Source organism: Stenella coeruleoalba (assembly GCF_951394435.1).
Source record: "Stenella coeruleoalba genome assembly, chromosome: 3".
Classification (NCBI taxonomy): Eukaryota; Metazoa; Chordata; class Mammalia; order Artiodactyla; family Delphinidae; genus Stenella; species Stenella coeruleoalba.
In genome coordinates, this window is record NC_137148.1 from 136,810,916 (window position 1) to 136,830,095 (window position 19,180).

At 42.9% G+C, this 19,180-nt stretch overlaps 1 long non-coding RNA gene across 1 annotated transcript in view; it reads left to right on the forward strand.

Moving 5' to 3' along the window:
* Nucleotides 1–19,180, forward strand: part of LOC307185111 — a 77,714-nt gene that overhangs the window by 46,435 nt on the left and 12,099 nt on the right. Inside the window, exon 2 of the long non-coding RNA XR_013827883.1 lies at nucleotides 1,252–1,354. This is a non-coding gene — a long non-coding RNA (uncharacterized lncRNA). The remainder of the gene's footprint in view (nucleotides 1–1,251; nucleotides 1,355–19,180) is intronic.

Genomic DNA, 19,180 nt, shown 5'->3' on the forward strand with positions numbered 1-19,180 from the left:
GTGTGTGGTGTGCGCATGCGCACGCGCAAGAATCAAACAACTGCGCGAACAGTACATTGGTTTACCAGAGGTCCTTCCCCCACTGTAACCAGCCTCCCCAAAAGAGCTTTTAGAATCACAGAATATTAGAACCAGGCCAATTCCCACCCTGAGTGTTTGGGGAATCTGAGTGAACCTCAGTTTGAGGTTGAAACCCCGGGGAAGGGATTTGTCCAGAGTCAGAGCAGAAACTGTGGGCGGGGCCAGAGTTGAAACTTGGCCTCCAACTCCTGGCTCGGCTTCCCCTGCGCCTTGTTATTCCTGCTCCAGCTGCAGAAGGAATCCTCAGGTGTGGCAGCTCCTCCGCCGATGCTAGATGCTAGGTGGCACCAGCACACCTTGGAACAAAAAGGCTCCCAATCTGGCTCCCATCTGAAAATGCCCGAATCCTCACTGCTGGCAGCCTGAAGTCCAGGCTGGGTGCTGTCTTCTCCTAGTGCCCTCACAAGGCCTGCCTGCTCGGAGGGCTGCCCCTGATCACAGTCCCACTTCCTTCATCCCTTCCTGGGTCCCAGGTGCCTTGGGGACCTGTTCGCTGGTTACCTGGAAGAATTCACTCCTATGTGATTGATTTCTTCTGGGGGCTCTCTGTGCAGAATGGAGAGTTCTGGCTGGGTGATCAGCTCAGGGGAGCTATTTTAGGGCCATGCAGGCACAAATTCCCCTTAGGTGCTGGTATCTTTCTTACTTACTGAAGCTTCTGTCTGGGTGAACAACCCAGCTGAACACGGTGTGGTCTCTCCCCAGGTCACATTGCCAGTCTGTGACAGAGGGGGGATGGAGTCCAGGCTTGCTAAGGACCGCACTACTTTGTCTCTCAAGAGAATGTCCAGAAGACAAGACCCTCTGTTACTTGGTCCCTACCTACCCTTCCAGTGCCATCTCACAGTTGTGGAGCTCTGTGGCTAAGAGTATGGGCTGTGGTTTCAGACTCCTGGGATTGGAATGGCGTCTCCCCAATTGTTAATTGCGTTACTGTGCCATGTTTATGGAACATTTCTCTGCCTCAGTTTCTCCCTCTGTGAATGGGATGGGGTAGGTTACATAGGATCTCAAATTTCTTTGCAACTTCCCCCACTAAAGGTGGAGTATACTTTCCCACCCCCCTGAAACTGAGCTGGCCTTGTGACTTGCTTCCATAGGAATGGGTGGCAATAATGTGTGAGCTCTGAGCCTAGGTGTCAAGAGGCTTTGCAACTTCTGTTCTTTCAGGACCTTGCTGCCATGTGACAAGCCCCGCTGATGCCATTGAGGATGTGAGGCCACGTGGAAGGAGATCCCAGCCATCCAGCCCAGATTGCCCACTCACAGCATTGTGAGTACATGAATTATTTTGGGGGTGGTTTGTTATGTTGCTGAAGCTGACTGAAATAGGGGAGAATAATAGTACAGTAGTCTCTCCTTATCCATGATTTTGCTTTCTACAGTTTCAGTTACCTGTGGTCAACCATGGCCTCAAAATACCAAATGGAAAATTCTAGAAAGAATTTGTAAGTTTTAAATTGCATGATTTTGTGCGTAGTTTGATGAAATCTTGTGCCTTCCCACCTGGGACATGAATCATCCCTTTCTCCAGCATATCCGAGCAGTATATGCGACCCCCATTACTCACTTAGTAGTGCTCTAGTCTCAGTTATCAGATCGATGGTCCTGGTATTGCAGTCCTGGGGCAGGTAGGGACCAAGTGACAGAGGGTCTTGTCTTCTGTCCAAGTCACTCTTACTTCACTTAATAATGGCCCCCAAATACAACAGTAGTGATGCCAGCAATTTGCATATTCTCTTACTGTGCCTAATTTATAAATTTTATCATAGGTATGTATGTATAGGAAAAAACATAGTGTATATAGGGTTTGGTACTATCTGTGGTTTCAGGTATTTACTGGGGGTCTTGGCGCATAATCTCCTAGAATAAGGGGGACTGCTGTACCTACCTTGAAAGGTGGCGGTGAGGTTTACATAATAATGGGAACTTAGATCAGCGCCTAGCACACGTGAAGCAAATACAGTCGTTACTACTAACATCATCATGGGGCACTTCCTCTTGCTTATTGCATTCTAGTTCCACCGACCTCCTTTCTTCTTATTCTTCTTTTTTCCTTGTTCCTTCTTTCCTCCTCCTTCTTCTCCCCCTCCGTTGTCTTCTTCTTTTAAATATACCAAACTCTTCCTTTTTCAGGGCTTTCATACTTAATTCTCTCCGTTTGAAATTGTCCTTCCCTGCTGTCTTGTTTTCATGGTTGCGGTCTCAGCTGAAACTTCTTCTCCTTGGAGAGGTCTTCTCTGAATCTCCCTCCTCCCTTCCTCTCCATTTTTGCTTCCTTTCATTGTCTCTGATCATCACATTTATTGATTTCCTTGAATGTTGTCTGTCTCCCCTTCTAGATTTCAAGTCCCTTGAGGGCAGGAGCTGGGCTTTTATCCTTGCTGCCCACCACGGTGCCGTGCACAGCAGGCACTCACTTCGTATTTGCTGAATGAGTGGATGAAAAGAGGCATCTAGTCAATATGAGTTTGAGGTTGGTGTCTGGTTTCCAAGAACAGGGGAGTATCCAGGTTGGAGTTTCAGAGAGAGGAGACCATGTGTGCTGCTTCTCATTCTTACAGCCGTTTAGGTTTTTGTCACACTCTTTGTTGGATCCATTATGTTCCTGATATCCTATGCCCAACAAGGCTATGGGCTTCTTTAGAAAGAGATTGAGTCCCTCACAGCCCCAAGCACATTGTCAGGCACCTAGTAGAGGCTTAACAGAAGTTTATTGGATAGATAAATGGATGGACGGGTGGATGAATAGATGAATAAATGAGTGAATGTAAAGAAGGATGGATGGACAGTAGTACTCAGACTGCAGGCAACAATGGAAAACCATGTTTATTTTTTCCTTCTAATAAAGGACAGTACATTTCCAGTCAATCTGTAAAACATCATGAACATATAAAAATGTATTAAGTACAGTCATTAGCATTACATTGCAGAGAAATAGTTGTTATAACCTTTTCCCCTAAGATGGTACTTGGATGGTCACTGTTGGTTTGCTTTAACAAAAGAGGGCAAGAGTAGGTGACCAGTTGGCCTGGTTGGCCCAGGACTAAGGAGTTTCCCAGGATGTGGGGCTTTCAGTGCTAAAACTGGGAAAAGCCCAGGCAAACTGGGATGGTTGGTCATGCAAGAAAGAGAGCAGCACGAGAATGTTGGGTGTGCTTTGGTGTTTAGGTACACGGGGCCGATATTTTCTCAACTTCCCATGACCTCGCTTCCTCTTAGCTCTGGAATAAAAATCCCTGTGTTATTATCAAGGGTGTTGCAGCTTTCAAAGGGTTTTAACAGCCCCGTGTAATTTTGACTTGATCTTTATGCCAAGCCTGGGAGGTAGGGCAGTTCTAACCTAATTTGCAGGTGAAGCATGCTACATCAGTGCTCCTAGCTCCTAGAGAATACGGGGCAGAGAAAAGACTGCCACCCCCATCTCCTGAGGCCAGTGTTCTTCCCACTACTCTGTTCTCTTCTGAAACATCCTGCCTGTCTCATCTGGCTTTCAGGAGTGAGCAGGAATCATACGGGGGAAAGGAAGGACCCTGAGATCCAAGCTTTGGCTCAATCCCCTCATTTGGGACAATTTTATATGATTACTACTTTGCCTGATGTGTTTACCTGCTCCTCCTCTAGCAATCCTCATGAAGGATTCCCCTGAAGACCCACCAGCTGGTCAGTGCTGGCATCATTATGTGGCAAAGTCAGTGAAAGAGATCCAGTATATTTGGGCCATGTCCCAAATGGCCCTTCCAGTTAAGGTTTGCCAGCAGGATGGTCAGAGGACCAGCTCAGTCTGCCATGTGCCAGCTTGATTGTTGAGCTCTTTTTGGGTACTTCTGCTGAGAAATTACTCAAGTGATAAGTCAATTCATGGGGTGGCTGTAACTTGCCACACTTGTTCCCACCCTTGTACTTTTTGCCTGACATAAATGGGTACCACCTTAAGGCGGGAGGGTTCAGTAGTCCTCCCTGGCTCACCTTAAAAGACTAGGGACAGGCTATCCTTGCCCATGGTAGACCTCACTTCTTTTGACAGTGTATTAGAATCCTATCATCCATTCTTTTATTCCAACACTGTTTTGAGCTCGTTTGCATTTTTGGCATTTATGACCTCTAGGGATAAGAAGTCTATGTAATCCTTCTTTTCCCTGTGAAGTGAGACTTCCTCTGGCTCTCCCTAATTCAACTGAAGCCTGTGATATTCTGGGATAAGCTTAATAAATGGGGTTTGACACTGCTCCTACTCTTTCAGATGTTGTTGTTTGGGCTCAGAGTTGCTCTGTCATGCGGGTCGTCTGTTTTGGGTGCAGCTGTGTAAAGGTCTGATCTTAGAGCTTTCCTTTTCTGAGAGTTGAATGAGGAATGGGTACAGGCTTCCCCTGCTATCTGAAAGTAGAGCGTTAGTATGAAAATTTTCGTAAGCTGAAATGGTGTAAACAAAGAAGCAATTACCTTAGGACACATCTTGCTAATGGATGCACAAAATGGATAGATCCAGATAAAGCACAGCTGCTTAGACACAGTTCAAAGCTATGGCGGTTTGATTCTGAGATGCTGAGTGGAGTTCCTGGGGAAGGAGTTGGGTGGTGCCACTCAGTGCTCAGTGCTCTATAACCGCTGGCTGCAAAATAAATGCTGAATGCTATTTTCACTTTTCACCTTTTTTGGAGGGTAAAAGCAGAAAGAAATGCAACTCTTTGGATTTCTTTTGGTTAGCAACAACAGGTACCAATGTAGGTCTTTGGTAGAAGTGAAATGGCTTAAGTCAAACTTGAAAAGTGGGGCATATTTGTACTTTTATTTAAAAATAAATAAAGTAAATATCTTTAAAAGAAGGGTGTTGCCCATGCCCTCTTGGTAGATTCCCCAGACTGTGGGACATGTAGCCTATTAGCTGAAGCGTGGAGTTTCTGCTTCACGTGCTTATGTCCATTCATTTTCACATGCTTATGTTCTTTCTGCCTCTTAAACTAGCTGCGGCCTTATGACCCTCAGAAGTGTCTGTGGCTCTGAGTTCAAATTTGATTTTAGGGCTTCCCTGGTGGCGCAGTGGTTGAGAGTCCGCCTGCCGATGCAGGGGACACGGGTTCGTGCCCCAGTCCGGGAAGATCCCACATGCCGCGGAGCGGCTGGGCCCGTGAGCCATGGCCGCTGAGCCTGCGCGTCCGGAGCCTGTGCTCCGCAACGGGAGAGGCCACAACGGTGAGAGGCCCGCGTACCGCCAAAAAAAAAACCCAAAACACACACACACACAAATCTGATTTTAATCTTTAGGTGTGATTTTCTTTGGTTTAGAGCAGACCCAACTCTGGAAGGGATGTTAACCCCGATATGACCATCCCTGCAATACATTTGAGATGAGGCACTTGTGTGTACGAGACTCTTCTGAAACTTGAACTCTTGACACCGAGGGGTGAGGTGATGGTTTGACAAGCCCAGAAACTTCCAGATCTTGAGATATTGGCTGGCTCGCTACACACTTCTTGGCATCTGGGAAACTGATGGCCCAGTTGCATTGGGTTGTAGGCTGTACTTATCTAGAGGGTCAAAGAATGTCTCTGGGTTAAAAAATGAAAAACGCTCAATGCAATAGAAATATAGCCTCCTTATAGAAAACCTTTTGCAAGAAGTGCTGCCTGGCAGCAGGAGAAAACTAGAGGTCGACTGGTTTCCAGTCCTTTTTTGTCAGACCCCTTGGGGCCAGCACTTCCTCTAAGGAAGTCAAGCCTGGTGGGGAGAAGAGGATAAGACGGGCACATTCTTCCCTTCATGAAGAGGAAGAGTCATGGTTAATTAAGCCAGTGATTAGGCGGCCTCCTCTGAGTTTGTGCAGATCTCTGCAGGCCCCTCATATGGTCACTGAACTCTGGGATCGGCGATGGCTGCCCCGGCTGAAGGGCCGGTTCGACTTAGTCTGTCCACTTGAGTAGGCTCCGGACGCCATCATCCTACTAGGCTCCAGGAGAAGGTGCTCCCCAGATGAGAATTTAGCCCAGGAGTCCCGTGAGCATGGGTCATCCCTTATGTGGTCTCCACTGGATCTCTCTCCGGGCAGCACCCAGTCCTCTTTGTACTTGCACTCCACAGGGCTCGAGCTCTTTGGGGTGCTGGCTCTGAAGCTCGGTTCTGGGGCAGGTGGCCCTGGACGGTGGGTGGGCTGGGCCTCTCCAGGGACAGTGGCAGGCCTCTGTCGGCTTCTCCAACTCCGGATTTCCAGCTCTCTTTTGTCCATGGGGAGTTTGTCAATTTTCTGAGCTTTTAAGATCAAAGACTTCCCATATGTCCCTTGTAGAGCCAGGAGAAAGTACCTGGTGGGAAATAATAGAATAAAAATATTTTCTGACGTCTGACTTCTGAATTTCAGCATTGAAAGGGTCCTTAGAATCCAACTCCCTGCCCAGGGAAAGATCATCTTTTTTTTTTTCCAAACAATGGTAATTTAATGTTAGTTACTATAAAGAAAAGGTTACCATGTATTGGCCTTTAATGACTGCGTGAATCATGGGGTGCTTCCTTGGGGAAGCCTTATTTGATTGAACTTCCTTCTCATAAATGCTTGTACCACCTCTTAGTTCGTAATGATGGCACTTAAAATTTTTTTTTAATTTTTAATTTATTTATTTTTAACATCTTTATTGGAGTATATTTGCCTTACAATGGTGTGTTAGTTTCTGCTCTATGACAAAGTGAATCAGCTATACATATACATATATCCCCATATCTCCTCCCTCTTGCGTCTCCCTCCCTCCCACCCTCCCTATCCCACCCCTCTAGGTGGTCACAAAGCACCGACTGATCTCCCTGTGCTATGCGGCTGCTTCCCACTAGCTATCTGTTTTACATTTGGTAGTGTATATAAGTCCATGCCACCCTCTCACTTCGTCCTAGCTTACCCTTCTCCCTCCCCAGGTCCTCAAGTTCATTCTCTGCATCTGCATCTTTATTCCTGTCCTGCCCCTAGGTTCTTCAGAACCTTTTTTTTTAGATTCCATATGTATGTGTTAGCATACGGTATTTGTTTTTCTCTTTCTGACTTACTTCACTCTGTATGGCAGTCTCTAGGTCCATCCACCTCACTACAAATAACTCAATTTCGTTTCTTTTTAGGGCTGAGTGATATTCCATTGTATATATGTGCCACATCTTCTTTATCCATTCATTTGTCGATGGACACTTAGGTTGCTTCCATGTCCTGGCTATTGTAAATAGTGCTGCAGTGAACATTGTGGTACATGACTCTTACTGAATTATGGTTTTCTCAGGGTATATGCCCAATAGTGAGATTGCTGGGTCGTATGGTAGTTCTATTTTTAGTTTTTGAAGGAACCTCCTTACTGTTCTCCATAGTGGCTGTATCAATTTACATTCTCACCAACAGTGCAAGAGGGTTCCCTTTTCGCCACACGCTCTCCAGCATTTATTCGGGAAAGGTCATCTTTGCCACTCTCTTGACTGATGGATCAAATCTATGCTTGTACGCCTCTGGTACTGGGGAGTTCAACAACAAAATATAACAGCTAACATTTGTTAGGTAGCAAGATTATTCTAAGTGCTTTACATATTATTAACTCATATTATTCTCCCCCACATCCCACGTGGTTGGTACGTTTGTTTCCCGCTATGTACAGACATGGAAACTGAGGCACCGAGAGACTGAATGGTTTGTCCAGAGCCACACAGTGGTCAAGCTGTGGTGAAGACCAAGTGCTGTGGATCCTGAGGCTTTTCTCTCATCTACCATGCATGAGGCAGTCCATTCTATTTCTGAGCTGTTCTAATTTAGGCAGATTTTCTTGCTTTGGAATGTCAACTCTTTGTGGAACTTAATAATTTTAAAGTAGTTTCCCAATACATCCTTTTCTTGAATCCACAGGCTGTGCTAGCTTCACAGCATCAGTGTATTATCACTATTTTCCAGATGAAGATACTGAGGTCCCAAGTGATGAGATGGGTTTCCTCAGGTCTCCCGAGAAGTTGATAGATCTCCTTGATGGTTAACTCAAGGTTCCTTTCCCCTGCCAAGCTTCCTGTAGCCTGTAGTGGACTCTGGAATCGGGGGTCTCTATATGTGCCTAGAATATTTTCCTGTTCCAGGTTTAGGTAAGAAGGTAACTAAAACTATGTGATCTGTGGTAGAAGCATATACCATCTTGTGATGCTGGGCAGCTCATACCCCCTCTCTGGGTGTCAGTTTATCTAAAACATAATCCAGTTGGGCCAGAGGACATCTAAGGTCTTTTCCAAAAATAATCCTTAAATGTTTTTTTTTTTTTTATTTCTAAAGCCTTATAAGCAGAGAGGCTCCCATCCTTCTATTATGTCTAAAAGATTCAGGATGATCTAAAGTGAGCAGGGGTTTCTGAAGACCACAGTAGATCCCACGGAAACAGAAACTTCTCCCTATTCTCTCTCATCTCACCCAGGGCGGCAGTGCAGGTGACCATCACATATGTGTTTCAGGAAAGACTCTTCTTGCGGGAAACTGGAATTTTCTCAGTTTAAACATTCCCCCAAGTTACCAATTTCCCTCTCTGTCCATTTAGTGAACATATACCTGGCAAGTTCCTACAATGGGCCAAGCCCCAGGGGATTATTAAGCTGGGAACCAGACTGACAGGAATCTTGCTGTCAGGAAGCACAGGAACAGAGTTGGAAGCCTCAGGAGCAGTGAGAGTGTCAAACACGTGATCTGGTGCAAGAGCTCTTCCTTGAGGAGGAAACATTAAAGGTGAGGACAGAGGGATGCATAGGAGGAAGCCAGGCAAAGAGGGGGTGGGAAGCAAATCCTGGGCTCAATGGCTGCAGTGTGGAGAGTGAGGGCAAGAGTGAGGGACTAGGACACAGAGGGGTTGGCAGGGTCAGAGCAGGCAAGGACCATGGGGAATGTTTTGGGTTTTGTGCATTATTGTAAAGGCCTTGGAACGTTATGAACATGACACGATTACACTTTGACACAATGATAATGGATTAGAGTAAAACCCAGTAGGAGACTATTGAAGTAATTCAGAATGAAAGTCTTATAACCTATCCATGGTGGTGGCTGTAGAAATGGAAATAGCAGATGGAAATACCTACTGAGAAATAGGTTAGCAGATAAAATTGTCGGGTCTTGGTGATGGGCAAGAGAGGGGCATGTGGTGGGTGGTATCAAGGATAAGTCTCAGGGGCCTGCCTTGATCCTAAGTGGTCACAGTGGATGAAAGGAACTCGGGAAGAGAGCCAGGTTTCTGGGATGGTGGTGGTGACAGAAAGTAGATAGCGAATTAAATTACAGATGTCTCCCACTTTCCTCAGATGTAGCAGGCCCAGTGCTGGTGAGGCATAGGTAGCTTAGAGAGATGTATCTGGGATTCCGGAGAAGGATCTGGGCTGGGAGTTTATATTAGAGATTCATTTGTGAAAAATGATATTTAACTTCACAATAGTGGTTGCTATGTTTATGGAAAGAATTAAAGTGAGAAGACAAAAGAACCTAGGACAAAGGCTTGACAATACACCATGTCAAAGACATGAACCAGCAAAAGAAACAAAGAAGAAGTAGGAGAAAAACCAAGAGAGTTCTGTGTTACTGAAGCTAAATGAAGAGTGTCCAAGGGCTCTGTTGTAGCGAATTACGATGCTGCATTGTGTTTTAAAGTTTGTGTGTTAGTTATTTAAGAGATAAAACAAAAGAAACTTACTTTCTCTTAGTTTAAGAGAATCCATAGTTCCTTTATACTGGTTGAAGTAATGAGACCGAGATAAGTGAGGTCACGGTTAGTGGCTAATTATCACAAGCTTGGTGAGTGAAATCAATCTTATTATGAGTACAGCTTACATCTTTAAGTGAACAAATAGAGTTTTCGATAGCAAACATTCTATCATGTAGATTTCTGTAACAAAAATTAATTGTTCTAAGGGTACAAGTCAACAGTCCTTGGAGCTATTAAAATAATCCTTTCTCTGTCACAGGAAATCTCTTTGCCTTTCTTAGGCAACAGAATTAAACAGTAATTCAAGTTTATGATGGTAATATAGAATAAGCAGAGATTTAACTTGTGCACTGTGGTAACTGGCAAGAAAATATTTGCCTGCTTTTCCCTAAGTTGTCCCTCATTTGTTTAACAAGCTGTAATGTTGAGTGTTTGTCTTTTCCAAGAACGTTCACACTTTTCAACAGCCCTCATCAAGCTGGCAGCCTCTGGCTCCAAATGTGTCTTCTAACCAAGGGTGGGACAAGAATCCTCGCTGATGATTTGCTCTTTCCATACCCCAGATAAGACACAGAACAGAGGTCAGTCCTTGGTCAGAGGTGATCATAACCATGTTTAACCCCAAAAGTGTGGACAAAAATATTTAACCCACATATCTGATGCCCTTTTCCAATGAGGGCAGGACCTTCACGGTCTCTCCCAGGCTCCGTCTCCCAAGGGGTTGGGCTGAGAAAGGGGGTGGGTGGGAAATAATGTCCTCCGAGGCTTGTGCTTAATTGCTTCCCACTCTTCAGTCCCAGGGCCCTGTTTTAATACTAGTTACTTTCACCTGTATTACGATCAAACTTCTGTCTGAATTGTCCACTGGGCTGTAGACTTCTGGAGAGCAAGAGTTCTGTTTTATTCATCTTTCTGTTTCTTTAGCATCTTTTTCTCATTTATCTCTGAGGGCAGCCTACATGACAAGAACTCTGCTAGCTGTGGGTTATATAATGATAAGGAGACACCTTCCTTCCTGGAGTTAATGGTCAGACCAAGACAAACAGATAAAACAGATGATGTGGCTAAAGGGAGTAGTGACAGATAGACCCAGGTCATGGGAACACAGGAGCGAGGGGGATCTGTTTCAGCCTGAGGGAGGTAGGTGAGGTCATGCAAGGGTTCTGGAATTGCTCATGCCTGAAATGATGTCAAAGGGTGAGGCGGTCTGGTAACGAAGGGCATTTTGAATAGAAGGGACAGCATGAACACAGGCAGGAAGGGGAGAGGGCAGGGAGCCTTTAGGGAAGTCCAAGAAGCTTGGTGATGTGGAGCCCAAAGTTTGAGCTTTGGGAGCAGGGGGATGAGGCTGTAGAGGCCAGTAGGGGCCAAGCAGGGAGGCTACGTCCACAGTGCATACTCAGCCGTTTGCTGAGTTCACAGTAGTGTTTGTCATATTGGTATCTTCAGCCTCTAAACCCTGCATCAGATGTCAAGGTTCTGAGGTGGCTTATGAAGAAGAAATGGAGCCCAAACTAGGTTAAGCAAGCTTCCAAACTTATTAAAGGAAGCAAAGCATGCTAATGGCTCTCTGCCTATTAGAAAAAGTTCTACACAATGTTGCAATGGCTTCTTGACTGTGGCTTATAACGATAAAGTAGCTGAATTTCAACGTTCAGAGCAGACGCGATCCTAAGGATGGAGAGAGGCTGAGTCTTGCCTCTGGGTACAGCATCGTTAAGTTCACCGAATGCTCTGACTATAGAGAGCGTGGGATGGAGAACAGAACGCTGGCCTCAGAGTGGGGAGAACTCAGCTCCCACTGTGACTTGCGGTGGGCTGGAGGACACATTCTGGTCCCTCGTAGGACTTAAGCTGTTCCATGAGCAAGTAGGACTACAACCACCGCTTTGCCTAATTTCTAGGTGATTTTGCAAAAGGCAGTTTTTGCACAAATGGAGGAGCTAGATAGAAAAGCATGTGTCAAGAGTAAGTTCTAAGGACACGCCAGGCGTTGTTGCTGTTTTTCGGGAAAAGGCGAATGTAGAGGATTTAGGCTGGAAATGTTAGAAATAGTCCCTCTGCATGAATGACTTATTTGGCAAATGCAGGGTGTGTGTTTTAACAAATTTGAGTAGTATTAAAAAGTTGGCTATTTCATGCAAAATTTGAATTTCTGGGAAAAAGCTAAAGCTCTGAAATGCTGGTCTTGATCTTTCCTTGTGGCAGTGATAGGCTGAAGCTTAGAAGTTCCTTCTCCTAATGTCTGTCTGTACCTCACCTGGTTTGCTGCTGTTGCTTACCTGTCCCTGTAGGCATTTGAGAGTGAGACTCCTGGGCTAAGGAGTAAAGGACTATAGAGCTTTTCCAAATGATTCTTTTTACACAACAAAGTTTGTATGGCAGGAGGGTAGGAATTAGTACTCTCATTTTACAGGTGGTATAACAGAGGTTGTGCCAGATTTGGTGACTTTGCTGCTCTGTGGCTGAGCTGGGACCAGAGTCCGTGCTATTTGCCTCCAAGTTCATTATTCTTTCTGTCGTAGCTCCCTATCTTTGAAACAATACCCTCAAGCATCCCAGCTGGAGTCAAACTCCTGACTCTTGGGCTATGAAAATGGCTGATTGAGGGGAGAGTGGTAGTTCTAGGAAGAAAATAGCACCCCCTGTTCAAACCTTGGGAGAAGAGCCACGACCGGTGTGAGGAAGCAGACGAGGTAGAAAGTGGGGTCCGAGAGCTGGCCTTCCATCACCCAGTAGGGGTTGATGGGACTGTTGCAGGTGACGCAGGTGGCGTTGTACACTAGGGATACCACAAAGTACATCAGGAAGCTGCCTGCGAGAACAAGCCCATGGATGATGGTCTGTGGAAGGAAAGAAGTAAACACTGTTGAAGGGATAGCTTAGATTAGGGGGGAATGCAGTCACACTACTTTAACTTGTTTTAAACTTCTTTTTTTGGAAATGCCACATACCTATAAACAATTTAAAAAACTGTGCCATTTAATGGCTTATGATAAAGTAAACACCTATACTGCTACCACCCAGAATTTGAACACACATACCCCGGAAACCCCTAAATCACCTTGACTTCGGTGATAATTTTCATGATATTCTTTAGTTTTACTACCTATGTTTCTCTCCTAATAGTCTGTCTTTAAAAATTAATCATATTTGATGTGACTTTTGTCTTTTTTCTGCAGTATTATGTTTGTGTGATGAATTCATTTTTTCCACATGTGGCTGTTAGTTATTCATTTCCAAAGCAGTGCAGTCTTCTGCAGTCTGATCTCATTTTGCCCTGCCTGTTTTATGCTGCTTTCCTTCCAATTCTTGTCCTCTTTTAAACTTACTGACGATTCCATGTAATTTCATTTCCCTGTCTACTAGTTTGAAAGTTATATATTTCATTTCCATTCCTTAGTGATTACTCAATAAATGCTAATAAGCAGTTTTAACTTACTGTGGTATAAAGTTTCTATGTTTCCCTCCTCCTGAATACATTAACTTTAGAACACATTAACTTTGTTTACCTCCCTCCTGACTCATATCTCATTGCTACTGTGTATTTAAATTCTATCATCTTTTTAAATCACATAAGTCATTATTACAGTGTAATATGGTCAGTATTCATTAAGATTTACTTACATGCTTGACACTTTTTATGCCTTCATTCCCTCTTGCATTTTGGACTTTCCATCTGAGCTTTCTTTCCTTATACTTTTTTATCTCTTCTTTTTCAGATTCTTTTCCCATTTAGGTTACTACAGAATATTGAGCAGAGTTCCCTGTGCTATATACAGTAGGTCCTTGTTGGTTATCTATTTTAAATATAGTAGTGTGTACATGTCAATCCCAATCTATCCCTCTCACCCTCCTTTCTCCCTGGTAACCATAAGTTTGTTCTCTAAGTCTGTGAGTGTTTCTGTTTTGTAAATAAGTTCATTTGTGTCATTTTTAAAGATTCTGCATAGAAGTGATATCATATGATTGATATTCATCTTTCTCTGACTTACTTCACTTAGTATGATAATCTACAGGTCCATCCATGTTGTTGCAAATGGCATTATTTCATTCTTTTTAATGGCCGAGTAATATTCCATTGTATATACGTACCACATCTTCTTTATCCATTCCTCTGTCGATGGACATTTAGTGTGCTTCCATGTCTTGGCTATTGTAAACAGTGCTGCCATGAACATTGGGGTGTCTTTTCTTATACTTTAAATAGAGTTGACCTTTGAACAACATGGGTTTGAACTGTGCAGGTCCACTTACATGTAGATTTTTCTCAACAAATACTACAGTATTACCTGATCTGTGGTTGGTTGAATCCACAGATACGGAGAACTGATTATCGGACTTGAGCATCCACAGATTTTGGTATTTGCATTGGGTCCTGGAACAAATCCCCTGTGGGTACTGAGGGATGGCTGTACATCCTTTAGAATATCCTTTCGTGAAAGTCTGCTGGTGATGCATTCTCTGATCCATTATTTCATTCTCATTCTTAAAAACTATTTTTGATCTTGTTGGGAAGTTATTTTCTTTTAGTATATTTAAGATAGCATTTCACTATCTTCTGGCTTCTGTGGTTGCTATTGAGAAGTTAGCAACTCTTTATCTGTTATTCCTTAGAAGGAAGTCTTATAACGTGGCTGCTTTTATGATTTTTATTTCGTCTTCAGTGTTCTATAGTTTTTTTATAAGGGTGGATTTTTAAAAAATTTATCTTGCTTGGGTTTTGCTGATCTTCTTGAATTCGTGGATTGATGTCTTTCATTACTTTTGCAAAATTCTCAAGTCACTATCTTTTCAAATATTGCCTCTGTCTCATTTTCTCCTTTCCTTCTGAGACTCTAATCAAATGTATGTTAGATCTTTTAAGATACCACCATATCTTCTATATATCTCAATATCTGTTCCATAATTTTCATCATTTTACTTTTGTTTTATATTCTGGATAATTTGACCATTTCACTAATTCTCCCCTCAGCTGTGCCCAACCTGCTGTTAATCCAGCCATTGAAACTTAAATTACAGTTATTGTATTTTTTAATTTCGAAGAGTTTTATTTGGTCTTTTTTTCACATCTTCTAGAACTCTTGCAGATATTTTAAAGCTTAATCTTCTTTAAACACAGCAAACAAACCTTTTCTATGATTTCTATCTGATAATTCCAATACCTGAAATATTTGTTACTGATGTTTGTGCTTGTGATCCTCATTGAGTTCTTGTTTCATTTTGAGCTTCATTATTTATTTGTTTGTTATTTTTTTTTTTTGCGGTATGCGGGCCTCTCACTGTTGTGGCCTCTCCCGTTGTGGAGCACAGGCTCTGGACGCGCAGGCTCAGCGGCCATGGCTCACGGGCCCAGCTGCTCCGTGGCATGTGGGATCTTCCCGGACCGGGGCATGAACCCATGTCCCCTGCATCAGCAGGCAGACTCCCAACCGCTGCGCCACCAGGGAAGCCCCATTATTTATTTTATTGTGTGTTTTTGAAAATTTTATTTTTCTTACTCATTTGAGAGTTATTGAAACTTCTTAATGCAATCTGTTGTTATATAATGCAAAAATCTTCTTAAAGTCTACTGTTTATTATTATATATATTTTAATTGAAGTATAGTTGCAGTGATTCAGTTTTATATATATATATATATATATATATATATATATATATATATATATATATATATTCTTTTTCAGATTCTTTTCCCTTACAGGTTATTACAAAATTGAGTATAGCTGCCTATAGGTCCTTGTTGGTTATCTATTTTGTATATAGTTGTGTGTGTATGTTAATCCCCACTTTATCCCTCCCCTCCCCCACCCCTTTCCACTTCGGCAACCATAAGTTTGTTTTCTACATCTGTGGGTCTATTTCTGTTTTGTAAATAAGTTAATTTGTATCTTTAAAAAAAATTATGATATAAGTGATATCATATATTTGTCTTTCTCTGTCTGGCTTACTTCACTTAGTATGATAATGAGCTTCCTTATTTTTGAATATGTGATGCTTCTTGGCCTTGGAAAATTAGTGGGGATACTTTGAGGCTTAGGAAAACGTTCCCTGGAGAGGGTGTATGTGTATTTTGTAATATCCTTGTGCACTGTCAGTTACTTTAAACTGAATTCATAAGTCAAAATTTGGCTCACCCAGGGGGTACAAAGAATCTGGGCTGCAAATTGGTGTGAGGCCAGCCCATGGTCCATTTCGCAGGATAAGTCCTTTTTACTGATTCTCCCTGCTCTCTTCAGCACAGTGGGAACAATCCCTACAGTCCCTGCTGGGGAGGGGAGTGCAGGTAGGTCCACTTTTGGGTATACCTTTACTCTGAAGGTAGAGCCTTTGGGGTCCTAATTTAATGTGATCTCTTATTAGACTCCCACTTTAGCAGCCTGGCTTTTAATTTCTGAACTTTATGCTCAATGAAGTCTGCCAAAAAGTTCATTTTGGGCAGGGTTGCAAACGCTTTGAAGAAAACAGAGGCTTTGGCTCAGCTTGCTTCTCTACAAACCCACTTTCCCAGAGGCTTTGGTCTTTATCCTGTCATCTTTTTCATACCTTTAGCATATGTATACATATATACTTGTGTGTGTGTGTGTGTGTATATATATATATATATATATATATATATATAATGTGTGTATACATATATATGTTTATGTATACATATATTAAATACATACATACACACACACACACACATTAGTTTGTTTTCAGTGGAAGGGGTGGTTTGAATATCCTAGCCCCTGTTCCTGAAAAGAAAGCAGTTAGCTAACTTTTTAAATCACTTTGGTGGGGACTGTGAAAGCTGACACAGCTATTAAAATTCATGTTAGATTTCTACCCAGGGAAGAAAGACATTCTCCCTCTGCTTCAAGCACTTTAAAAAGGGAAACACTTTTTTTCATAATGATTCTAGTAGCTAACTAACTCCTTCCCCAAGAGCAACAGAAATCACCAGTAACTACCAGGATACCTGGTCTAGAGATGCATTAGGTGGATTAATAGTGCTGAATGGTGAGTGAAAGGAACAGGTTCTGTCTTTTAAAGCAGATGAATGCAGTGCTCTGAGAAAGAGGGCCGAACGACCAGTCATTATATTACACATTGAGGCCTGATTATTTACAGGGGAATTTTGAAAGGTTAATAAGATACCTAATGGTTAAGAGGGTCATGGAGAGCAGAGATCCTCTTGGGAAATATCTTGTGCTGGTGTTTAAAAAAAAGTAATTAAATTATTGTGAAATATTTCAAGTGCATAGTCAACAAATCTCATATACTTGACATCCAGCTTTATCAGTTTTAATCTTATGCCATATAAAGGGGAGCAGAATATATCATCCCCAAATAAGTCTCCCTCTCTGTACCTGGAAGAAAAGGACAATTCTATATTTCTAGGAAATCTTTATCAACTCCAATATCTGGCCTCCCCTAGCCTCAAAACTTCTTTTGTCTTTAGCTAGAGATGGTATTTAAGGTGGTGGCCAGGGCCATTTCAGAAAGTTACTCAGTTTCCTGGCCTCTCCCATGTGTATAGGAAGTATTTATTAAACTTTTGTTTTTCTCGCATTAATCTGTCTTTTATTACAAGAGTGTCTAAGCTGAGAACCTGGAAGGGTAGAGGGAAAATTATTCTTTCTTCCTCTACACATATTTGCCTCAGATTTTATTAAAAGATTAAGCCTTACAGATACAATTCAAGCACCCATGTATCCCTTGCAAATGCCTTCTCGTTAGTCTTGAAAATAAACTCAGTGTTCCTCATTCTTCTGTGTATTTTCTATATACATGTTTATGCGTCCATGTTAATGGATGCTTTTTAATTTTATCATGTATAGGTATCCCTCTGAATTATGCTTTGGACCTTTATTTTTGTTGATAAATGCCATTCTAGTTGATTCATTTTAACTGTTCTAGTGTATGAATATGCCACTATTTATTTATTTTCCTGTTAATGAACATTTAAGCTGTTTCCGATTTTTTTTTTGCTATTAAGAACAATGAAGAAACAAACATTCTTGTACATGTCTATGTATATACATGTGCAAAAGGATGGCCCAGGGTGCATATTTAGAAGTGGAATCGTGTCATAGCATATAGTGAGTACTTAAACTCCTCTAGCTATTTTCAAGTTGCTCTCTAGAATGGTGGTATCAGTTTATAGTTTACCAACAGAGTATGAAAGTTCCTTGGTTGGGCTTTATTATGTTTAACCTGCTACTGAGTTAGTGTGGCAATATTTTATTTAGAATTTTTTACATTTATGTTCATTGAACAGATTGGTCTGTAATTTTGTTTTCTTGAACAGTCCATGCTCATTTTCATATCAGAATTATTCTAGCCATGAACATTGAATTGCCTATATTTTCTAATATTTGAATCCATGAAACAATGGGTATGAGAGGGGAATTATCTGTCCCTTATAAGTTTGGTCAAACTGACCTTTATAATCCTTGGGCTTGGTGTCTTTAGGAACAGGGTTACCGAGTCAATTTCTGTAATAGTGATTGGTTTATTCATGTTTGCTGAATGATTTTGACTATGCTTTGGTAAATTTTACATTTAACGGAATTATTATTGTTATTATTATTTTTTGCGGTACGCGGGCCTCTCACTGTTGTGGCCTCTCCCGTTGCGGAGCACAGGCTCTGGACGCGCAGGCTCAGCGGCCACGGCTCACGGGCCCAGCCGCTCCGCGGCATGTGGGATCTTCCCGGACCGGGGCACGAACCCGTATCCCCTGCATCGGTAGGCGGACTCTCTCTCAACCACTGCGCCACCAGGGAAGCCCTAAAGGAATTATTTTTATTATTATTTTTAAAAGGTCAAGTCTTGGGACTTCCCTGTTGACACAGTGGTTGGGAATCTGCCTGCCAATGCAGGGGACATGGGTTCGAGCCCTGGTCTGGGAGGATACCACATGCCGCAGAGCAACTAAGCCCGTGAGCCATGGCTGTTGAGCCCAAGTGCCACAACTACTGAAGTCCGCGCACCTAGAGCCTGTGCTCTGCAACAGGAGAGGCCACTGCAATGAGAGGCCCGCGCACCATGGTGAGGAGTGGCCCTGCTCGCCACAACTAGAGAAAGCCCGCACACAGCAGAAGACTCAACACAGCCAAAAATAAATAAATTAATTTTAAAAAGCCAAGTCTTTATTTATTTTTATTTGGCTGCGTTGGGTCTTCGTTGCTGTGGGTGGGCTTCTCACTGCAGTGGCTTCTCTTATTGCGCAGCACGGGCTCTAGGTGTGTGGGCTTCAGTAGTTGTGGCTCACGGGGTCAGTAGTTGCAGCTCCTGGGTTCTAGAGTGCAGGCTCAGTAGTTGTGGCACATGGGCTTAGTTGCTCTGCGGCATGTGGGATCTTCCCGGACCAGGGCTCGAACCTGTGTCCCCTGCATTGGCAGGCGGATTCTTATGTAGTTTTAGC